The sequence below is a fragment of the Schistocerca serialis genome, chromosome 8, assembly GCF_023864345.2.
Source record: "Schistocerca serialis cubense isolate TAMUIC-IGC-003099 chromosome 8, iqSchSeri2.2, whole genome shotgun sequence".
In the NCBI taxonomy this organism is placed as follows: Eukaryota; Metazoa; Arthropoda; class Insecta; order Orthoptera; family Acrididae; genus Schistocerca; species Schistocerca serialis.
Window position 1 is genome coordinate 110,686,352 of NC_064645.1, and position 21,738 is coordinate 110,708,089.

General features: G+C 44.0%; 1 long non-coding RNA gene across 1 annotated transcript in view; it reads left to right on the top strand.

Annotated features, from left to right (window-relative positions):
* Positions 1–21,738, top strand: part of LOC126416373 (uncharacterized) — a 2,268,185-nt gene that overhangs the window by 1,566,107 nt on the left and 680,340 nt on the right. Inside the window, exon 5 of the long non-coding RNA XR_007575440.1 lies at positions 8,682–8,720. This is a non-coding gene — a long non-coding RNA (uncharacterized LOC126416373). The remainder of the gene's footprint in view (positions 1–8,681; positions 8,721–21,738) is intronic.

The window sequence follows — 21,738 nt, forward strand, 5'->3', positions numbered from 1 at the left end:
TGTGAGGTATCGGATTTCCACATTACATCCAATGCTGGGGTGCCATTCCAATGCAGGGGATCCTCGGCAATAGTGACGATCTAGGAAGGGTAAAATAAGCTGAAGACATGAATCAAAGTTTGTATTGGGGAGGGCAATTGACTTGGGCACTCCATACAGCAATGTCATCAACGCAAATTTTGCATAATGAACATGTAGAAAAGACTAGAGAAATTGAGGCTCGTTTGGAGATATACAGACAATCGTTTTTCCCTCGCTCTTTTAGCGAATGGAGCAGGAAAGGAAATGGTTAGCAGTGGTACAGGTTCCCTCCGCCAGAAGACTTCGCCTCCGAGAGCACAGCCAGCCAGCCTAGTGGAATTTAGCAGCCGAAAGCTGTCACTGCTGCCTGGCCTCTGCCGTGATTGAAGACGATGTGGGCGAGCCGGGGCCTTACTATACTAAAGGGTGATGACAAGTGACTGGAAACTACTACTTACAACCCGTTGGGCTTGACTCAGTAGTACCACATCCCTGGCTGTACGTAGTACTGCCTTCCTGGCCGTATGCCGTGTCACCAATCTGGGTCCTGGACTTCCTCCTTCATGACACCCGACGTCTGCGTCGTAGTAAGTGCAAGGCCCTGTTTGCTCCTTGACAGCACTGAGATGCCCAACGCTGCCACCCAGACAGCACACGCGACCGTCACACTGGCCCGTAGCAGACATGACTTGCAGACAAGGCATCAGCACGTCTCCATTGTGCATGCACTTCTGTGCCCAGCCACTGACTACATCTCTGAAGACATAACGCTGTACGCTTTGTGCTATTTCACTGAGAGCGCAAGGCGCATGATAGCCGTCAACATCAGATCCTGATCTCAGCCCTCCTACACCAGTAGCGTTACCACATTACCTGCTCAATTCAACGCCCACTTAAAGTCCTGAGCTGAGGACTGACAGCTACAATATGTGCCGAAGGCATACGCTTGAAGAGTTTCACCATTATTATGAAAAATTGTAGTAACAACCCTTGCTGTTCACGGATACGTAAACTACAACGTTATTATTATGTCGTGGGCGCTACAAAACCGGTTCTGCAGTTGAAAACACTAAATTATAGCGACGTTGAACATCTGTTGAGGGCCGCGCTGAGTAGCCAATCGGTCTATGGCGCCTTGTCATGGTCCGCGCGGCTCCTCCCCGTTGGAGGTTCGAGTCCTCCCTCGGGCATGGGTGTGTGTGTGTTGTCCTTAGCGTAAATCAGTTTAAGTTAGATTAGTGTAGTTTGAGGACCATGACTTCAGCAGTTTGGTTCCATAAGACATAAAAAGAACTGTTGAGGGCGATTTTAAGATGAGAAAACAAAAATATAATGTACGAGGGTCACTCCGAAAGAAATGCACACTATTGTTTTGAAATCCATCGTTTATTCTAGATGTTTGAAAGTTTTACAGTGTGTAGATACAGCCTTTAGGAACAATATTTTCATTTCCCCACATAGTTTCCATACCTCTCAACTGCCTTACGCCATTTTGGAACCAGCGACTTTATACACGCACGGTAAAATTCTGGACCAACCTGTTGGAGCCACTGTTTGGCAGCTTGCACAAGGGAGTCATCATTTTCAAATCTTGTTCCACGAAGAGAGTCTTTCAGTTTCCGAAAGAGATGATAGTCACATGGAGCCAGGTCAGGACTGTAAGGCGGGTGTTTCAGTGTTGTACATCCGGGTTTTGTAATTGCTTCCACGGTTTTTTGACTGACATGTGGCCGTGCATTGTCGTGCAACAGCAAAACATCCCGCTTTTGCCGATGTGGTCGAACACGACGCTGTCGAGCTTGAAGTTTTTTCAGTGTCGTCACATATGCATTATAATTTATGGTGGTTCCATTTGGTGTGATGTCCACAAGCAAGAGTCCTTCGGAATCGAAAAACACCGTAGCCATAACTTTTCCAGCAGAAGGTGCTGTTTTGAATTTATTTTTTCTCTTCATCTCTGGTGAAAAATGATGGAGACATGTTTCATCACCTGTCACAATTCTTCCAAGAAATTCATCTCCACCATTCTCGTACTGTTCCCAAAGTTCGCTGCATACCGTTTTTCTTGTTTCTTTGTGAACCACTGTCAACATCCTGGGAATCCACCTGGCACAAGCTCTTTTTAACGTCAACACTTTCAGTATTCTGCAGACTCTTCCTTCCCCTATCCCAACGTAGCGTGACAATTCGTTCACTGTGATGTGTCTTTCAGGAGTCACCAATTGGTTAACTCTCTCTGCACATTGTCTGTGCAGTACGAGGCCTGCCGCTGCGAGGACAGACATTGTCGCCAGCATGAGATAGGCAGCCAAGAGTTGCATTCACTTCACAAGATGGTAACTCAGACTAGTGGCAGTCTAACGAATGGCTACTGATAATATTGCTGAAGCTATCTGACATCCGATAAACCAAATGCAACGATGGAACAATACGCCAAAGCCAGAACCAGCAGTCTGCACTACGTCCCCAGAATACTGTGTTTAAAGCGCCCGGAACGAGAAAGGAATCACTACCATGAGATTAGAAGTATCACCAACCGACCTACAATCGAAAAAAGCTGTCAAAACTACACGCCTTACCGGACAGCAGCGGCAAGGCGAGAAAACGTAGACGGCCCTTACATACAATAACCCCCAGGGCAGGTAACTGGGGCGTTAGCGGCCACCAGGCAAGAAAGATTGCCGCTGGTTGAACTTAACAAATTGTAACAAGTTGAACGCAGTATATACTAATAAGAAGTCGAGGAAGGCTAATCAGATCCGCCTTCCCCAAGCACTTTTAACATTTTAAATGTTCGGATAATAAGTTACCATCTCTTTAATCTAAGAATAGATGATCAGTGCAGCTAGCCGCTATCTCCGTGTAATGTCTTGTCTGTATAGACGTGTATCTGTTGTCTTCAATCTTTGGTGGAGTCCTTCGCCTTGGTAATCAGCAGCTGATTTGCTGTAAGAGATCTTTACATTTATTATTACTGTTAAACACTGCATTCAGTCGGGAGAATCAATCGTGTGGACAATTTGTTCCTTTTACGAAAGATTGCGAATTCCAGATGTGTACGAAGCCTGTTTGGACGATTTAACACAGACTCTGTGATTGCAGGCTCTCTTCGACACAGCTGAAACTTTCCCAGTAACTACAGGGCCAACGTGATCAACAAATGATTCAGAAAAAAACTCTTTCGTTCATTCACTCCAGAATAAAAAAGTCACAAACCTTATTTATGAAGGAAGTCGTGTATTAAATCCATCTCCATTACATGTCCAGATCTCCGGTGATTCCACTCCTTAATTATTTTCCTTTTACAATCTCTTTCTCTTCAAAACAAACCGCTAGCGGCACAAATGTTAATTGGCTCGCTTTAGCGAGAATAAAAGCAGAATATGTATCTCTCAGAAACACGTCAATCCCTCAACCGATACTCCAGAACCTGTCCTAGATACCCCTCTAACATCCATGGAGAATGCATATATGCATCTCTGTTATTTCAAAGAATAAATGCACTAGAAAATACTTTGGCGTCGACGAGCTGTCGCCGCATATATTGCGAGAAAATCAGATCCAAAGTGAATGAATGTGGATGGTTTGATTGAAAATGATTAATTGGTGCATGGTAGAGGGTATTTGCTATGGGGACATTACAATGCCCCGCGCAGCGAGCGAAGTTTGTGAGCCTCATTTTGATTTGCCGAACACACTTCGCGAGCTATCTATTAGTGTGAGTAGCCCGGAAGTGATGAGTGTCAATCCTCCGATTGAAAACAAAAAATTATGTATAAGACAGACGAAGAAAAGAAACATTGGAACCAGAAGAAATGAAAAGATAGGTATGATAGAGTTTTCCACTAAAAATCTATGTCGTCTATTCATATTAAATGTGAGACATTGACTGGATAGCTGAATGCTTGGTGAAACATTGCGACTGTGCAACACATGTTAGACAGAGACAACACTTCACATTCGATCGGTTGAATATTCGCATGGTCCTGTACCTGTGACTTGCTTCAGTCAGATCGCTCATGTAGAACATTGCCATATAATTTGCTCGACTGTGCAGGATCGTACAGCCACGTCACAAAGAGTGGGCGCAGAATAACGTGGCTGGAGGATGAGCAGTTGACAGGGCACAACGTAGGCAGAGCTGTAGTGGTGGGGGTTACGGTCAGGCGCTGTAGAGGAAATCCCAAGCCCTGAAGGGGAAGTGCCGTTCTAAACTAAAGCCCATGCTCACATTTTTCCGAAATAATAAGTGGAGACTCCCCACGCCCACACTTGCATGGTGACCATTTTGAAGATCTGCTGTCACCACTGCTTTGATTAATATCTACACATATCAAAAAAAGTTTTCCATCACCTCGGTTCCGAGAGTTCCGGAACTTGTACAGAAAAGTGGAATAGAGATCGACATAAACATAATTTCCCTCCTTTTTACTGCTCATGAAATCCATACATTGTATGTTGTACCACCAAACAGAGAGACCTTCAGAGGTGATGGTCCAGATTTCTGTACAAACCAGCACCTCTAATACCCAGTAGCACGACCTCTTGCATTGATGCATGCCTGTATTCGTCGTGCAATACTATCCACAAGTTCATCAAGGCACTGTTGGTCCAGATTGTCCCACTCGTCAACGGCAATTCAGCGCAGATCCCTCAGAGTGGTTAGTAGGTCGCGTCGTCCGTAAACAGCCCTTTTCAATCTATCCCAGGCATGTTCGATAGGGTTCATGTCTGGAGAATATTCTGGCCACTCTGGTTGGGCGATGTCGTTATGCTGAAGGAAGTAATTCACAAGATGTACACGATGGGGGCGCGAATTGTCGTCCATGAACACGAAAGCCTCTCCGATATGTTGGCGATGCGGTTGCACTATCGGTCAGAGGATGGCATTCATGTATCGTACAGCCGTTACGGCGCATTCCATGACCACCAGCGGCGTACATCGGCCCCGCATAACGCCACCCCAAAACAGCAGGGAACCTCCACCTTGCTGCACTCCCTGGACAGTGTAAGGCGTTCAGCCTGACTGGGTTGCCTCCAAACAACTCTCCGACGATTGTCTGGTTTAAGGCATATGAGTGTGCTACATCAGATCTGTTTTCTCTAGGTTGGTGACAGACGGAGACCTCCACCCAAGTATAAAAGAAATTCAATATGTTACCTAAATTTCATGTACAGCAACAATTATGCAGTATGAACCAAACGCAAAATCATACAGAACTCTATTTTTCATTGCAAACGTTTTCGAATTTCGCTTAGTGACTTACTTAAATACAAATATTACGGTACCTACGACCATTAACGAAATGGTGGACACATCATAATGAAGCTAGCATGCTTTTTTTACCGAATAGTTTCTGTAAAATTGTTTGGAAAGACTGCAGGTCATGCGCCTCGACTCTGTTGTCGCCAACCTGCCGAAAGTGGGCAAACAAATGCTGGCCTCCCCTTCCAAACAAACGAATGAACTCGCCCAGCACATTGGACGAAAACTGGTCGCTACGCAACGACCACCATATCCTACCTTGAGACAGGAAATGTGCCTGTTTGGAGTGAGATACGTATCCACACTGACAGTGTCAGAATATCTCGGACACCGCGAACTGTCAGCAAAGAGGCTAACCTTGACGTTTTTGGAAACCCAGAATCTACTCTGTAGGAATCAACATGGATTCCGGAAACAGCGATCGTGTGAGGCCCAACTCGCGTTATTTGTTCATGAGACCCAGAAAATATTAGATACAGGCTCCCAGGTAGATGCTATTTTCCTTGACTTCCGGAAGGCGTTCGATACAGTTCCGCACTGTCGCCTGATAAACAAAGTAAGACCCCACGGAATATCAGACCAGCTGTGTGGCTGGATTGAAGAGTTTTTAGCAAACAGAACACAGCATGTTGTTATCAATGGGGAGACGTCTACAGACGTTAAAGTAACCTCTGGCGTGCCACAGGGGAGTGTTATGGGACCATTGCTTTACACAATATATATAAATGACCTAGTAGATAGTGTCGGAAGTTCCATGCGGCTTTTCGCGGATGATGCTGTAGTATAAAGAGAAGTTGCAGCATTAGAGAATTGTAGCGAAATGCAGGAAGATCTGCAGCTGATAGGCACTTGGTGCAGGGCGTGGCAACTAACCCTTAACATAGACAAATCTAATGTATTGCAAATACGTAGAAAGAATGATCCTTCATTGTATGATTATATGATAGCGGAACAAACACTCGTAGCAGTTACTTCTGTAAAATATCTGGGAGTATGCGTGCGGAACGATTTGAAGTGGAATGATCATATAAAATTAATTGTTGGTACGGCGGGTGCCAGGTTGAGATTCATTGGGAGAGTCCTTAGAAAATGTAGCCCATCAACAAAGGAGGTGGCTTACAAAACACTCGTTCGACCTATCCTTGAGTATTGCTCATCAGTGTGGGATCCGTACCAGATCGGGTTGACGGAGGAGATAGAGAAGATCCAAAGAAGAGCGGCGCGTTTCGTCACAGGATTATTTGGTAACCGTGATAGCGTTACATAGATGTTTAGCAAACTCAAGTGGCAGACTCTGCAAGAGAGGCGCTCTGCATCGCGGTGTAGCTTGCTCGCCAGGTTTCGAGAGGGTGCGTTGCTGGATGAGGTATCGAATATATTGCTTCCCCCTACTTATACCTCCCGAGGAGATCACGAATGTAAAATTAGAGAGATTAGAGCGCGTACGGAGGCTTTCCGGCAGTCGTTCTTCCCGCGAACCATACGCGACTGGAACAGGAAAGGGAGGTAATGACCGTGGCACGTAAAGTGCCCTCCGCCACACACCGTTGGGTGGCTTGCGGAGTATTGATGTAGATGTAGATGTAGATGTAGACCAGCGGGCAGAGGTGGTGCGCCCGACGTGAAAGCTGGACACAGGAGAGGGAAAAATGCGCTTTTCAGACATTTGTGTTTTGGGTACAATATCACGATGGACGCATCGCTGTTTGTCCGATTAGAACGAACGTATGCAAATTGCATTATCCGTCAGCACACAGGACCAGCACTACGCATCATCATACTGAGTGCCATTGGTACACAAGACAATCACCTCCCACTCACATAGCCGGTAATATGGCCAGCAACATATTTACGACGTGCTGATGCCAGTGGCCGTGTTGTATCTCTGATATGCCTGCGAATTTACTTTTGAACAAAACACGGAACAACTTGTTGACCTTATCAGTCGTGCTACATAGGGTGTTCGTCTGTTGCCCTGGCCAATACGTTCTCCATCCATATCATCCACTGAACAAATCAGGTTATCGGCTGCCAAGAAGCTGGCACACCATGACTTGCCTGTCACATTGGTTAATAAACTTCGATATAGAAGCAGCATGAAATGACATATCATCGCCCAAGCTCAGCTTGGCCCACTGCCCAGCCATATTGGAGCCGTTCTTGCTGTCGAAGACACCACCTCCGTGTACTAAATGTCACACTCGTACTGAGGCGTTCAGAGAGTCCCTCGCCAGATCCGCGAGTGGAACAGGGGGGGGGGGGGGAATATGAATTTGGCGCGACTTGTGCCTTCCACCACACACCACTTAGTGGCTAGCGGAGTATATATGTAGATGTAGATGTACACCCTCAGATCACCCACACATTTAAAAATATTTTATCCTGTTGTATTAAATGCTCATTTCGTAAAATTTTGTGATGTATGCATGCACACTGAACCGATGAGTCAATATCTGTTTGAAGGCGATGATTCGAACCCGGATCTACTGCTCACTAGGCAGACCTGGCACAGTGGCGTTGCACAACTGCATGGGCTACCCTAGCACGCCTCCCTCCTCAGTCCTATATCCCAGTCACGGCTCAGCCCTATTGACATTCCCCCTAAACTAGAACAGTTCTGCAGACTGTACTGGAATAGTACCCCAGCATCGAACAGAGTGGAGGAGCCTGTTGAAACCTAAGCATAGGCGCTCTAGTCAAGTGAAATTATATGGTCCTAGGGATCATTTCAAGCCTCAAGTATCTATGACGTATTTACGCAGACTGAAGCGACTAATGAAAATCGGTTCGATGCTGAGTTACTATTCCAATACTGTTGGAGAGCCCCTGCAACACTGTTCGGGTTTGGGGGGAATACCAAGTGGGCTGGAGGCGTCGAATTTGGACTGAGGAGGGGCGCGTGCTAGGGTAGTGAATACATTTGGGCAAAGTACTGTGCCAGCGTGTCATAGTGTTTAGCAAACCTGCTAATAAGCAGGAGACCCAGTTTCGAATCCCGGCCTTGGTACAAATTTTCATTTGTCGCTTCAGTCTGTGCATATACATAGATTTTTGAGACTTGAAAAGGTCTCTGGAACAATATAGCTTCATTTCGTTAATAAAATTTTATTGCTTGGAATGACTTCTGACGTCAAAAAAAGTTTCACTGGTCAGTAGTACATTCACATAATATTTGAAATTGTTGAAATGATGATATCATATTAATGGTCTTTTAAAGTGAAATGAAATCCATACTGCTGATCAGGCTGATAGTATAAGTCGTTGCAGACTTATGTACAAAAATTTAAAAAATGTAATTTGATCAATGCCATCTCTATAGTAAGACTAGACTTCATCACCTTACGTCGTAATTCCAAACCGTTCTCAGTATCTAATGAGGCATTCTCTTTTGCAGGGTAAACGTCTGAGCGTTCTTCAGGATCACATTCCGCAGGTAAATGTTCTGCTAATAATAACTATTTCTCAGTGTGAGAGAATGAAATTGGAACTTCTAACGAGGATTTGGGTCAGCGGATGGTACCAGGCCACAGGAAACTTTAATTCAAAAATATGAAACCACTCACTCTACAGCCATAGTACAGCAACTTGGTATATTTTTAGCATAAAAAAATTTACAGAATTTTTTTTTTTTTTTTGGCAAACTTCACAGGTAATAGCAATAATCATTTAGACGCATTCAACCATCTTGACCAAGCATTCAAGAAAACTCGAAATCAAGTGGCATCACTAGATAGACACTAGTTTGAACTCTTGCACAACGTTGAATTTAATAGTCATAATGTGATTTTCATCATAGCAGTTCGGAGTCATTTCAGTCAGCTCTCCGCTCATGGGCACAACCATTCAAATGGTTAGATGCAGTTTAATAATACAACTTCATGAGTGTAGCCGCGTGACTCCATGCTCTACGCTCATAGGCAGCACACGGCGCCTGGTACACGGGGCGCTCGGGGACCACAGCACAACTACAACACCTGAGGATGCGCTTATAACAGTCCGAAACCGGTTGTGAGAAAATAAAATAATTTACAACTCAAGCGGTATTTTCAACCTCTGCTATGCTTAAATTAGTTCTAAACCGTTCCCATTCGTCAACAGCTAACGTACTGCAGATTGTAAATGGCGTCAAATCGCAGACCTCAGAGCCGGATGCACACCGTGCTGACTGGACCTTAGACCTCAGTCGTTTCGCATAAGTTACCAAATGATGCCTGATACGCCGATCTACAGGGTGTTACGAAAAGGTACGGCCAAACTTTCAGGAAACATTCCTCACACACAAATAAAGAAAATATGTTATGTGGATACGTGTCCAGAAACGCTTACTTTCCATGTTAGAGCTCATTTTAATTTCGTCAGTATGTACTGTATTTCCTCGATTCACCGCCAGTTGGCCCAATTGAAGGAAGGTAATGTTGACTTCGGTGCTTGTGTTGACATGCGACTCATTGCTCTACAGTACTAGCATCAAGCACATCAGTACGTAGCATCAACAGGTTAGTGTTCATCACGAACGTGGTTTTGCAGTCAGTGCAATGTTTACAAATGCGGAGTTGGCAGATGCCCGTTTGATGTATGGATTAGCACGGGGTAATAGCCGTGGCGCGGTACGTTTGTATCGAGACAGATTTCCAGAACGAAGGTGTCCCGACAGGAAGACGATCGAAGCAATTGATCGGCGTCTTAGGGAGCACGGAACATTCCAGCCTATTACTGGTGACTGGGAAGACCTAGAACGACGAGGACACCTGCAATGGACGAGGCAATTCTTCGTGCAGTTGATGATAACCCTAATGTCAGCGTCAGAGAAGTTGCTGCTGTACAAGGTAAGGTTGACCACGTCACTATATGGAGAGTGCTACGGGAGAACCAGTTGTTTCCGTACCATGTACAGCGTCAGCAGGCACTATCAGCAGCTGATTGGCCTCCACGGGTACACTTCTGCAAATGGTTCATCCAACAATGTGTCAATCCTCATTTCAGTGCAAATGTTCTCTTTACGGATGAGGCTTCATTCCAACGTGATCAAATTGTAAGTTTTCACGATCAACATGTGTGGACTGACGAGAATCAGCACGCAATTGTGCAATCACGTCATCAACACAGATTTTCTGTGAACGTTTGGGCAGGCATTGTTGGTGATGTCTTGATTGGGTCCCATGTTCTTCCACCTACGCTCAATGGAGCACGTTATCATGATTTTATACGGGATACTCTACCTGTGCTGCTAGAACATGTGCCTTTACAAGTACGACACAACATGTGGTTCATGCACGATGGAGCTCCTACACATTTCAGTCGAAGTGTTCTTACGCTTCTCAACAACAGATTCGGTGACCGATGGATTGGTAGAGGCGGACTAATTCCATGGCCTCCACGCTCTCCTGACCTCAACCCTCTTGACTTTCATTTATGGGGGCATTTGAAAGCTCTTGTCTACGCAACCCCAATACCAAATGTAGAGACTCTTCGTGCTCGTATTGTGGACGGACGTGATACAATACGCCATTCTCCAGGGCTGCATCAGCGCATCAGGGATTCCATGCGACGGATGATGGATTCATGTATCCTCGCTAACGGAGGACATTTTGAACATTTCCTGTAACAAAGTGGTTGAAGTAACGCTGGTACGTTCTGTTGCTGTGTGTTTCCATTCCATGATTAATGTGATTTGAAGAGAAGTAATAAAATGAGCTCTAACATGGGAAGTAAGCGTTTCCGGACACATGTCCACATATATTTTCTTTCTTTGTGTGTGAGGAATGTTTCATGAAAGTTTGGCCGTACTTTTTTGTAACACACTGTATACTGTAGTTAAAACAGATTAGCCCTCTGAAGGTCACAGAACTTGACTACCGTATCCGACAGGTTTGGGCGACTGAAATCAAAACCGTCTCTAGGCAACATGCCACCGCTAAGCACGCGTTGACGGTCGGAATGCAGAGCTAAGTCAGTAGCGCTTAAGAATCTGACTGACTGCTGGCTGTGTGTCCCTAGATGGGGGCGACACGGAATCATATTTACAAGTGGAGGCCACGACGTTAGGATCGCGGATTTATTTGAAACTTTGTACAACTTTACAGGCCATTAGAAAAACATAAAGTGCGAGTAGTAAGGTGCTCTGCCCTAGCAGTTCCTAGAAAATTGCGAAAGAAGTTCTATGCATCTGTTACGTATTTGGTGTATCTGTGCGAAGGTGCAGGGTGTAAGAAGTCATTGTGGCAAGTAGTAAGAGATTGCGCACAGAAAGAGGGTCGTGGATGATGCGACGGTCCGTATTCTGCTAACATCTATTTTTTTAAATTTATATTTTTTTCATCGCTGACTACATTATTCAATTTATATGGCATTGACGCAGTAACATACGTAGATTGGAACTTAAATAGTGGCAACATTGCTGTGGGGACACTATGCAATGGAATCTACTATTGTCACTGATACCACCACACCTACCTTACCTCTGAGCAAATGGGTACGCCCGTCCCACGTCACCGGCATGCGCACAATCGAGGGAAATAGTCACTTACGAGCGAGCGACCTAAAGTAACGATGTACGACTGTGATGGTGTTATCCTAACGCATTACCTTCCTCCAAGGCAGAGCGTCAATGCACAGTATTACTGTTCGTTTTTGGAGCATCACCTGCCACCAGCTTTGCGAAAGAAGCGGCGACACTTTCTGCGCAACCCACCGATTATTTTGCACGACAATGCGTGTGTGCATACAGCGCAAGTTGTGCCTGCTCTGTTCGATCGATGGAACTGGGAAGTATTGTACCATCCACCATACTCCCCAGACTTAAGTACTTGTGACTTTGATTTGACTCCGAAGATGAAGGAACAATTTCGTGGCACGCGCTTCAGAACCGTTCCAGAGATTCGACAGGCAGTAGACCGCTCCAGTCGCATCATCAACAGAACAAGCTCTGCTAACCGTATAATGCGCTTTCCACATCCTGGCAACGGGTTCTACACAAAGCTGGTGAGTACTTTCAAGGACAGTAACAGGTACAAACGTGTAACTCTTTTGCATCGGCTGTGAATAAATAATTGCCACTATTTAAGTTCCAAGGCTCATATTAAAAAAAAACTACGTGCATTTTAATGAAGTTGTTGTGTATTCCACATTTTATTTGCCTATTTACACTACTGGCCATTAAAATTGCTACACCACGAAGATGACGGGCCTGTAGCCGACAGGAACACGATGCTGTGATATGCAAATAATTAGCTTTTCAGAGCTTTCACACAAGGTTGGCGCCGCTGGCGACACCTACAACGTGCTGACATGAGGAAAGTTTCCAGCCGATTTCTCATACGCAAACAGCAGTTGACCGGCGTTGCCTGGTGAAACGTTGTTGTGATGCCTCGTGTAAGGAGGAGAAATGCGTAAGATCACGTTTCCGACTTTGATAAAGGTCGAATTGTAGCCCATAACGATTGCGTTTTATCGTAGCGCGACATTGCTGCTCGCGTTGGTCGAGATCCAATGACAGTTAGCAGAATATGGAATCGGTGGGTTCAGGAGGGTAATACGGAACGTCGTGCTGGATCCCAATGGCCTCGTATCACTAGCAGTCGAGATGACAGGCATCTTATCCGCATGGCTGTAACGGATCGTGCAGTCACGTCTCGATCCCGAGTCAACAGATGGAGACGTTTGCAAGACAACAACCATCTGCACGAACAGTTCGACGACGTTTACAGCAGCATGGACTATCAGCTCATAGACCATGGCTGCGGTTACCCTTGACGCTGCATCACAGACAGGAGCGCCTGCGATGGTGTACTCAACGACGAACCGGGGTGCACGAATGGCAAAACGTCATTTTTTCGGACGAATCCAGGTTCTGTTTACAGCATCATGATGGTCGCATCCGTGTTTGGTGACATCGCGGTGAACGCAAGTTGGAAGCGTGTATTCGTCATCGCCATACTGGCGTATCACCCGGCGTGATGTTATGGGGCGTGATTGGTTACAAGTCACGGTCACCTCTTGTTCGCATTGACGGCACTTTGAACAGTGGACGTTACATTTCAGATGTGTTACGAACCGTAGTTCTACCCTTCGTTCGATCCCTGCGAAACCCTACATTTCAGCAGGGTAATGGACGACCGCATGTTGCAGGTCCTGTACGAGCCTTTCTGGATACAGAAAATGTTCGACTGCTGCCCTGGCCAGCACATTCTCCAGATCTCTCACCAATTGAAAGTGTCTGGTCAATGGTGGCCGAGCAACTGGCTCGTCAAAATACGTCAGTCACTACTCTTGATGAACTGTGGTATCCTGTTGAAGCTGCATGGGCAGCTGAACCTGTACACGCCGTCGAAGCTCTGTTTGACTCAATGCCCAGGCATATCAAGGCCGTTATTACGGCCAGAGGTGGTTGTTCTGGGTACTGATTTCTCAGGATCTATGCACCCAAATTGCGTGAAAATGTAATCACATGTCAGTTCTAGTATAATATATTTGTCCAATGAATACCCGTTTATCATGTGCATTTCTTCTTGGTGTAGCAATTTTAATGGCCAGTAGTGTATATAATAAAGACTCATCATTGCCCAGCACAAACCACTAATGATAGAAACTTGAAATTTGAAGATGGAGTGGATCTTAGTCTGTAAGCGTCGTTTAAGAAGAGATTTTTAAAAATTCCGACCCTGTGGGTGTAAAGTAAAGGATTAAGTTTTAAAAAAAAGTCGCTTTTAAGGTATAATTTTGAGTTTAAACCAACGAAAATTGGTACTTGGTTTCTGGGCCAGAAATAAGGAAATACGTGATTTTGCATTGCAGGAAATTTAACCCTATGTGACTGAAACAGTGGGTGAAAGCGTCTTTTGAAAATATATCATTATTAAGGAACTACTAAAGTATTTTTACAGATACGTCAAAGAACACTGGTATTTGACCTCTTGGTTACACGTAAGAAATACGTGTTTCAGTGTTTTTGGAAGTTGAACCCCTAAGGGGTTCAAATGGGAAATGAGACTTTCTATGAACTATTTTATTGTGAAAGCATTTTTAAAGGTAAATATATGAAAACTGGTGTTTCGCTTTTGAGTTAGAGAAGACATAATACGTATTTCACTGTTTTTGGAAAGTCAACCCCTAAGGGTATGAAATAGGGTCAGGCTGATTTACTGACTCATCACCGCCCAATCCTAATCGCTAAGGACAGAGACTTGAAGTTTTGAGAGGGCATCGTTTAAGAAGGGTTTATCCAAAATTCATTTCGTAAGGGGGTGAAACACGGGATGAAAGGCTTTTTGAAAGTACGTCGGAATTAAGTAAATTTTGAAGTTAGAACTATGAAAGCTGGTATTTGTGTTTCAACATTTTTGGAAATTCAGCCACTCAGGGGATAAAATAGTTGGTGAAATTTTTTTGAAAATGAATAACTACTGTAGTACTATTACAGGATTTTTAAGGCAACACTTTTGACATCTGGTATTTGACTTCTCGGTTAGAAATTAAGAAAAATAAGTGTTTCATTGTTTCTGGAAATTCAACGCCGAAAGGAGTGTAACAGTGGATGAAAATTTCCAAGGAAGTATTTCATTACATTAAAAAAATTTAAAGCTTAACTTACGGAAACTGGAGTTTCTCTTCTAGCTTAGATTTAAAGAAATATTTGATGGGCAACGAAACTCCCTATGGAGGTATCTCCAGAAGAAGACAAAAGGCATGATTAACAAAAGCTTTGGACTCCACATACCAGAATCACGTTTTGTTCAGAAGTACATTCGGAAAAGACCATGCTTATATGACCTTAATTAGCGTGACAAGCTTAGAAAGTGTTGCAATTTATGAAAAAATAAAAATTCGATTAAACCAATTTAAACAAAAAATCGCTCTGCAGGCCATACACTCTATGCGAGCGAAGTAGTGGGTTCTAAGACAGAATTAACAAAAATCTCTTTTTAAGAAATAGTTCCTTATTTATTTCTAGTTTGCATTTTATAAGAGGCGATCAAAAGGTTTCCATTTGAGGGCATTGCTGCAGCGAATATGGAACGTAGCATGACTGTGATGTGAGAATATAACACTGGCACATAGGCAAGACATTAGTGTGGCATTAGTGTCTTTCCAACGTGAGTACAGTAAAAGGAGGAACGAGAACTAGGGCGACATTATTACCAAATTCGTCCAAACAGGACCAACATGCTGCTTTTCTTTTTTTGGCTACCGAAAGGGAAATACCGGTAGACATCCATCGGTGACTGAAGAACGTGTTTGGGCAGCATGTCTGTCGAAAATAGTGCACCAAGTTCCGGGCCGGTTGCGATTCCAAACATGACTCCAGTCGATCTAGGAGGCCGATCTACTGTGTTGCCAAACGCGGGAGTTACGTCAACTCAATTGGGAGGCTCTCGAGCACGCGCCCTGTAGTCCTGATATCTCCGTGTGCGATTGTTACAGCTTTGGTCCCTTGAAAGAGGCCTTGGATGGTTGACGATTTCTGTTGGACGAGGAAGTGTAGCAGGGCAGGTACAGACTTCTCCACGGAGCAGGACCCAGTATTTTACCAAATGGATTTCTCAACTTGGTACGTCGATGTAATAAAAGCCTCAGTGCTCAAGGTGATTTCACGTGACTGGCATACCGATACTGGACTGTAAGCCCTGAGAACGGAAACTTTTTGATCGTGTGTTATACATCCTCTTCACTAACGGCACCGTCAACTAGTGTTACTCTATCACCATCGATTTAATTCGACAACACTTCATTAGTCTTGTTTTCTTACTGTTGATGTTCATGTTACAAGCCACTGTCCACTCTGTTCAATCCGTTCGACAACTCTGTCAGAATTAGAATATCAGCAAACCTCAAAGTTTTTGTTTCTTCTCCCTGAACTTTACTTACTTCTCTAAATTTCTTCTTGCTTTCCCCTCACATCTGGCTCAAAATACAGGTTGAATAATATTAGGGAAAGGATACAATCGTGTCCCACTTCTTTCTCTACTACTGCTTTCCATTCATTTTCGAGACTTGTAAGTGTAGTCTGGTTTCCGTACAAGTTGTAGGTAAGATTGGGCTCCCTAAATTTTGTTTCTGCTACCTTCAGAATTTCAAAATCAACGTTGTCTACTTTTTTACGTGCACATGTTAGAATTTATTTCCTAAGATACGTCGAAGAGTCAGTATTGCCTCGTGTGTTCACAAATTTCATCGGAATCAAAACCGATCGTCAGGGAAGTTAACCACTCCCAGTTTGTCCGTTCTTCTTTAATTAGTTCGTAATACTTCATATTCCTGAACCCAGTTAGAATTCTCTAGGGAAAGAATATGTGCATCAGATTTCAGAGCGAACACTTCGTTAATACTTCATGTATCATTTGGAGCATCCTTGCCTCCCTTAGTAGTGCAGAAAATTGTTCAATATCTTTGTAGTGCAGAACATTGTTCAGTATCTTGCAGCTGACGCCGATGGACTGCCACAGATTTCATCTTATTTATGTCTCCCGCCTTGACAAGTTTCCGCAACTTACCTCTTCCTTTCAGACATCTTCCGGGGGAGTGCTAAGTCGTGTTTCGCGCGCCGCTGTTAAAGCAAAGCTGTTCTCAACACAAAATTTAAATGACGCGGCTCTTCGCTGAGGGCTTTTTCCCGCTCCCTTCCCCCCGCACTGAGGAACACGGCAGATATTGATGAAGCGTAAAGTCTGAAAGCACACCACACTGCACCAGCTGTTCCTCTTTATAAGAAGGCCTGCTCTCCGCACAACCCCTTGCTCTGTTTACCTCTATGTATCGGATACACGGCCTTTCCATTAGCGATTCATGGCGGCGCACTTTTACGGCGGTCTCCCGATACCTCGACGTCGCCTTGAAGAATCGTGACTTCCATACAAGCCCTGTACTTAAGTGAACTTACATATTTTCGTTGACATCAAGTTTCATCCATACCATGGTGTAATATATCTTTCAACGCTGTTGTCTTTGATAATATCAACATTTCTCACCTGACATAAAGCAAAGTGCGTGGATACGATTAACGAAGTGTGCACTGAATGTCTATAAGCTCGCAGAGTCTGAACGTGCCATAAATTTCTCCAGGTACTCTCTCAGTAATAAAATCTTTCTATCTGTGTTTTACTTCCTTGAAGTTGTTTAACTGGCACACTGGTGAACTAATTTCTAATAGAGTGCGAAGTGGTGATTCATTCAAAGGTCTCAGACAGCAGGTGAGAATATTTTGCCCCATTATGTATCGACAGGAAGTGCAAAATGGCTAAGCAGGGATGGCTATAGAACAAATGTAAGGATGTAGAGGCTCATCCCACGAGGGGTAAGATAGATACTGCCTACAGAGAAATTAAAGAGACCTTTGGAGGAAAGAGAACCACTTGCATGAGTATCAAGAGCTCAGATGGAATCCCAGTTCTAAGCAAAGAAGGGAAAGCAGAAAGGTGGAAGGAGTATATAGAGGGTCTATACAGGGGCGACGTTCTTGAGGACAATATTATGGAAATGGAAGAGGATATAGATGAAGATGAAATGGGAGATATGATACTGCGTGAAGAGTTCGACAGAGCACTGAGAGACCTAAGTCGAAACAAGGCCCCAGGAGTAGACAACATTTCATTAGAACTACTGACAGCCTTGGGAGAGCCAGTCCTGACAAAACTCTACCATCTGGGGAGCAAGATGTATGAGACAGGCGAAATTCCCTCAGACTTCAAGAAGAATATAATAATTCCAATCCCAAAGAAAGCAGGTGTTGACAGATGTGAAAATTACCGAACTATCAGTTTAATAAGTCACAGCTGCAAAATAATAACGGGAATTCTTTACAGACGAATGGAAAAACTGGTGGAGGCCGACCTCGGGGAAGATCAGTTTGGATTCCGTAGAAATGCTGCACCACGTGAGGCAATACTGACCCTACGACTTATCTTAGAAGAAAGATTAAGGAAAGGCAAACCTACGTTTCTAGCATTTGTAGACTTGGAGAAAGGTTTTGATTATGTTGACTGGAATGCTCTCTTTCAAATTGTGAAGGTGGCAGGGGTAAAATACAGGGAGCGAAAGGCTATTTACAATTTGTACAGAAACCAGATGGCAGTTACAAGAGTCGAGGGACATGAAAGGGAAGCAGTGGTTGGGAAGGGAGTGAGACAGGGTTGTAGCCTCTCCCCGACGCTATTCAATCTGTATATTGAGCTAGCAGTAAAGGAAACAAAAGGAAAGTTCGGAGTAGGTTTGAAATCCATGGAGAAGAAATAAAAACTTTGAGGTTTGCCGATGACACTGTAATTCTGTCTGAACAGCAAAGGACTTGGAAGAGCAGTTGAACGGAATGGACAGTGTCTTGAAAGGAGGGTATAAGATGAACATCAACAAAAGCAAAACAAGGATAATGGAATGTAGTCGAATTAAGTCGGGTGATGCTGAGGGAATTAGATTAGGAAATGAGACAATTAACGTTTTAAATGAGTTTTGCTGTTTGTGGAGCAAAATAACTGATGATAGTCGAGGTAGAGAGAATATAAAATGTAGACTGGCAATGGCAAGGAAAGCTTGCTGAAGAAGAGAAATTTGTTAACATCGAGTATTGATTTAAGTGTTAGGAAGTCATTTCTGAAAGTATTTGTATGGAGTGTAGCCACGTATGGAAGCGAAACGTGGACGATAAATAGTTTAGACAAGAACAGAATAGAAGCTTTCGAAATGTGGTGCTCCAGAAGAATGCTGAAGATTAAATGGGTAGATCACATAACTGATGAGGAGATATTGAATAGAATTGGGGAGAAGAGGAGTTTGTGGCACAGCTTGACTAGAAGAAGGGATCGGTTGGTAGGACATGTTCTGAGGCATCAAGGGATCACCAATTTAGTACTGGAGGGCAGCGTGGAGGGTAAAAATCGTAGAGGGAGACCAAGAGATGAATACGCTAAGCAGATTCAGAAGGATGTAGGCTGCAGTAGGAACTGGGAGATGAAGAAGCTTGCACAGGATAGAGTAGCATGGAGAGCTGCATCAAAGCAGTCTCAGGACTGTAGACCACAACAACAACATGTCTCCGTTAGTAACGCACACTGCCAATAACGACAATCACACACCCTAAATACGCTTCATGGCTCTCTGTTTACCATCCAGGGTGTCCTCCATAAGAACCATCGGGCTCATTTTATCTGGTGTTTCAGAAGATATTGGCAGTTTCGTTCTTGCATGGTGTAGCTGCAGTTAAGCGACGTCCAGTGTCGACTGCAAGCGACGGTTTGTTCCCTGTCACAAACAACATTATTTCTAAAGTCTAATTTTTCGTACCCATTAGAGAGGGCGGTCCCCAATTAGTCTACTACGACGGTCATTTTGCCGATATGTGACAGTGAAGTAGGAATAAGTACGCCAGCAGTGACAGCATCGCCCTAGCCTGCACTGAATGCTACCACCATGCATCAGCGCTGCTCAGTCGCTGCTCCAGTACTGACCACTCTTCGTGTTTTACTGTCCCTGTTAACATATATCGCTAGAACGAATGTCGCAATAGACTAATTTGGAACCACCCTATAGAATGACCACGTAAAATGCCTCTTGAAAAATCATTTGTTTGTAACGGAAAACAAACCAAAGCTTTCCGGTCACACTTAGCGTCGCATAAACATGTGATGAGCATTATCTGTTTGGGCAGACCCCATCCACACGGTGCACAACGGAATTGCAAAAATCTGTCGAAACACCATAGAAAAAGCACTTGACGGCTCTTAGGGGAGACACTGTCTATATTTCAAACACTTTTAATGTAAAGCTCTATTCTCATACACCTGACTGGCAAATGTGCCACATTTGAAAAGACTGTTATACACGTTCAAAACCTATACAGACAGACCCTACACTATCCTATACAGTTGGTCTCTTTGATTGAGAGATGCTTATCTGACGTTATCAGTATCTGATCTTCGTAAGTAAGGATGATTTTTGTATTTAGCAAATGATGGTTCATCACTTCTAAGATAGCTGTCACAATTAGGAAAACAGGATAAATAACAGACAAAACATAATAACACTTTACGTAACACATAGTTGCAGATTAGTATTTTTAAAAGAGCCTGACTGTCATGGCATAGACAGGGGAAATACACCTCTTCTCAGTGATTCAAAGTGGGTTTAGAAAGAAACACACACGCCTGTGACACATACGATGACGTCCTGACAAGTGTCGTCTCCGAACTGTTTATGTGAAAACTCCTAAGTGAAACATAGATTATTAACATTTTACGTCTTTATTGTTCATATCTATTTAGTTACTTCTTAGCCTAGTCACAGTGGAGGCGAACACCTTTCTCCCAACGAGAGGTTTCTTGCTACCATCACTATAGAATGACTTCCTTGATGGAGCCACAACCTCACCTTTGCTTGCACCGCTTCCTGACGCTCAAAGTGAAGTCCTCGAAGATGTTCTTAAACTTTTGGAAACAGATGAAAATCGGATGGGGCCAAGTCGGGACTGTATCGAGGATGATCGGAGACAGCGATCCCAAAGCGTCGGACTGTTGCAGATGTCGCAGCGCTCGTGTGTGGTGTGGTATTTCATGCAGAAGGAGAGATTGCTCCATGTATGGGCGAAGTATTCTCTTGCTAGAAACTCGATTACAGCGCATCATTTCTCACGCGTGAATATAGTTACGTTATACAAGCCACAATACACGCTACAATTCGGAGCGTTCTAGCGGCTGAGGGTTGTGGCTTGTGTCAGCGAAAAAGGAAAATCAGTCGAGTTATACATGTTATACGTGTTTACTGAGAACTGAATAAAAAATTCGGAGATATTACTTTTGAACATGCCCTTCTAATTAGCTTCAATTATTAGCAGATATCTTGCAACGGTATATGGAGATGAGAAGGTAGATTCTCTACTCCTTTAATTCTGTAACACGTTTGACAGTGTAGTACATCGTACACTACTAAAAATACAGCATCATACGGAGTTTATTCGCTGATACATGACTGGCTGAAAGATGTCGTCATTGTAGCATACTGTTCTTAATACTGGCCATTAAAATTGTGACACCAATCAGAAATGCAGATGATAAACGGTTATTCAATGGACAAATATATTATACTAGAACAGATATGTGATTACATTTTCTCGCAATTTAGGTGCATAGATCCTGAGAAATCACTACCCAGAACAACAACCTCTGACCGTAATAACGGCCTTGATACGCCTGGGCATTGAGTCAAACAGAGCTTGGATGGCGTGTACAGGTACAGCTGCCCATGTAGCTTTCAACACGATACCACAGTTCATAAAGAGTAGTGACTGGCGTATTGTGACGAGCCAGTTGCTCAGCCACCATGTACCAGACATTTTCAGTTGGTGAGAGATCTGGAGAATGTGCTGGCCATGGCAGCAGTCGAACATTTTCTGTATCCAGAAAGGCCCGTACAGGACCTACAACATGCGGTCGTGCATTATCCTGCTGAAATGTCTGGTAGAGCCACGG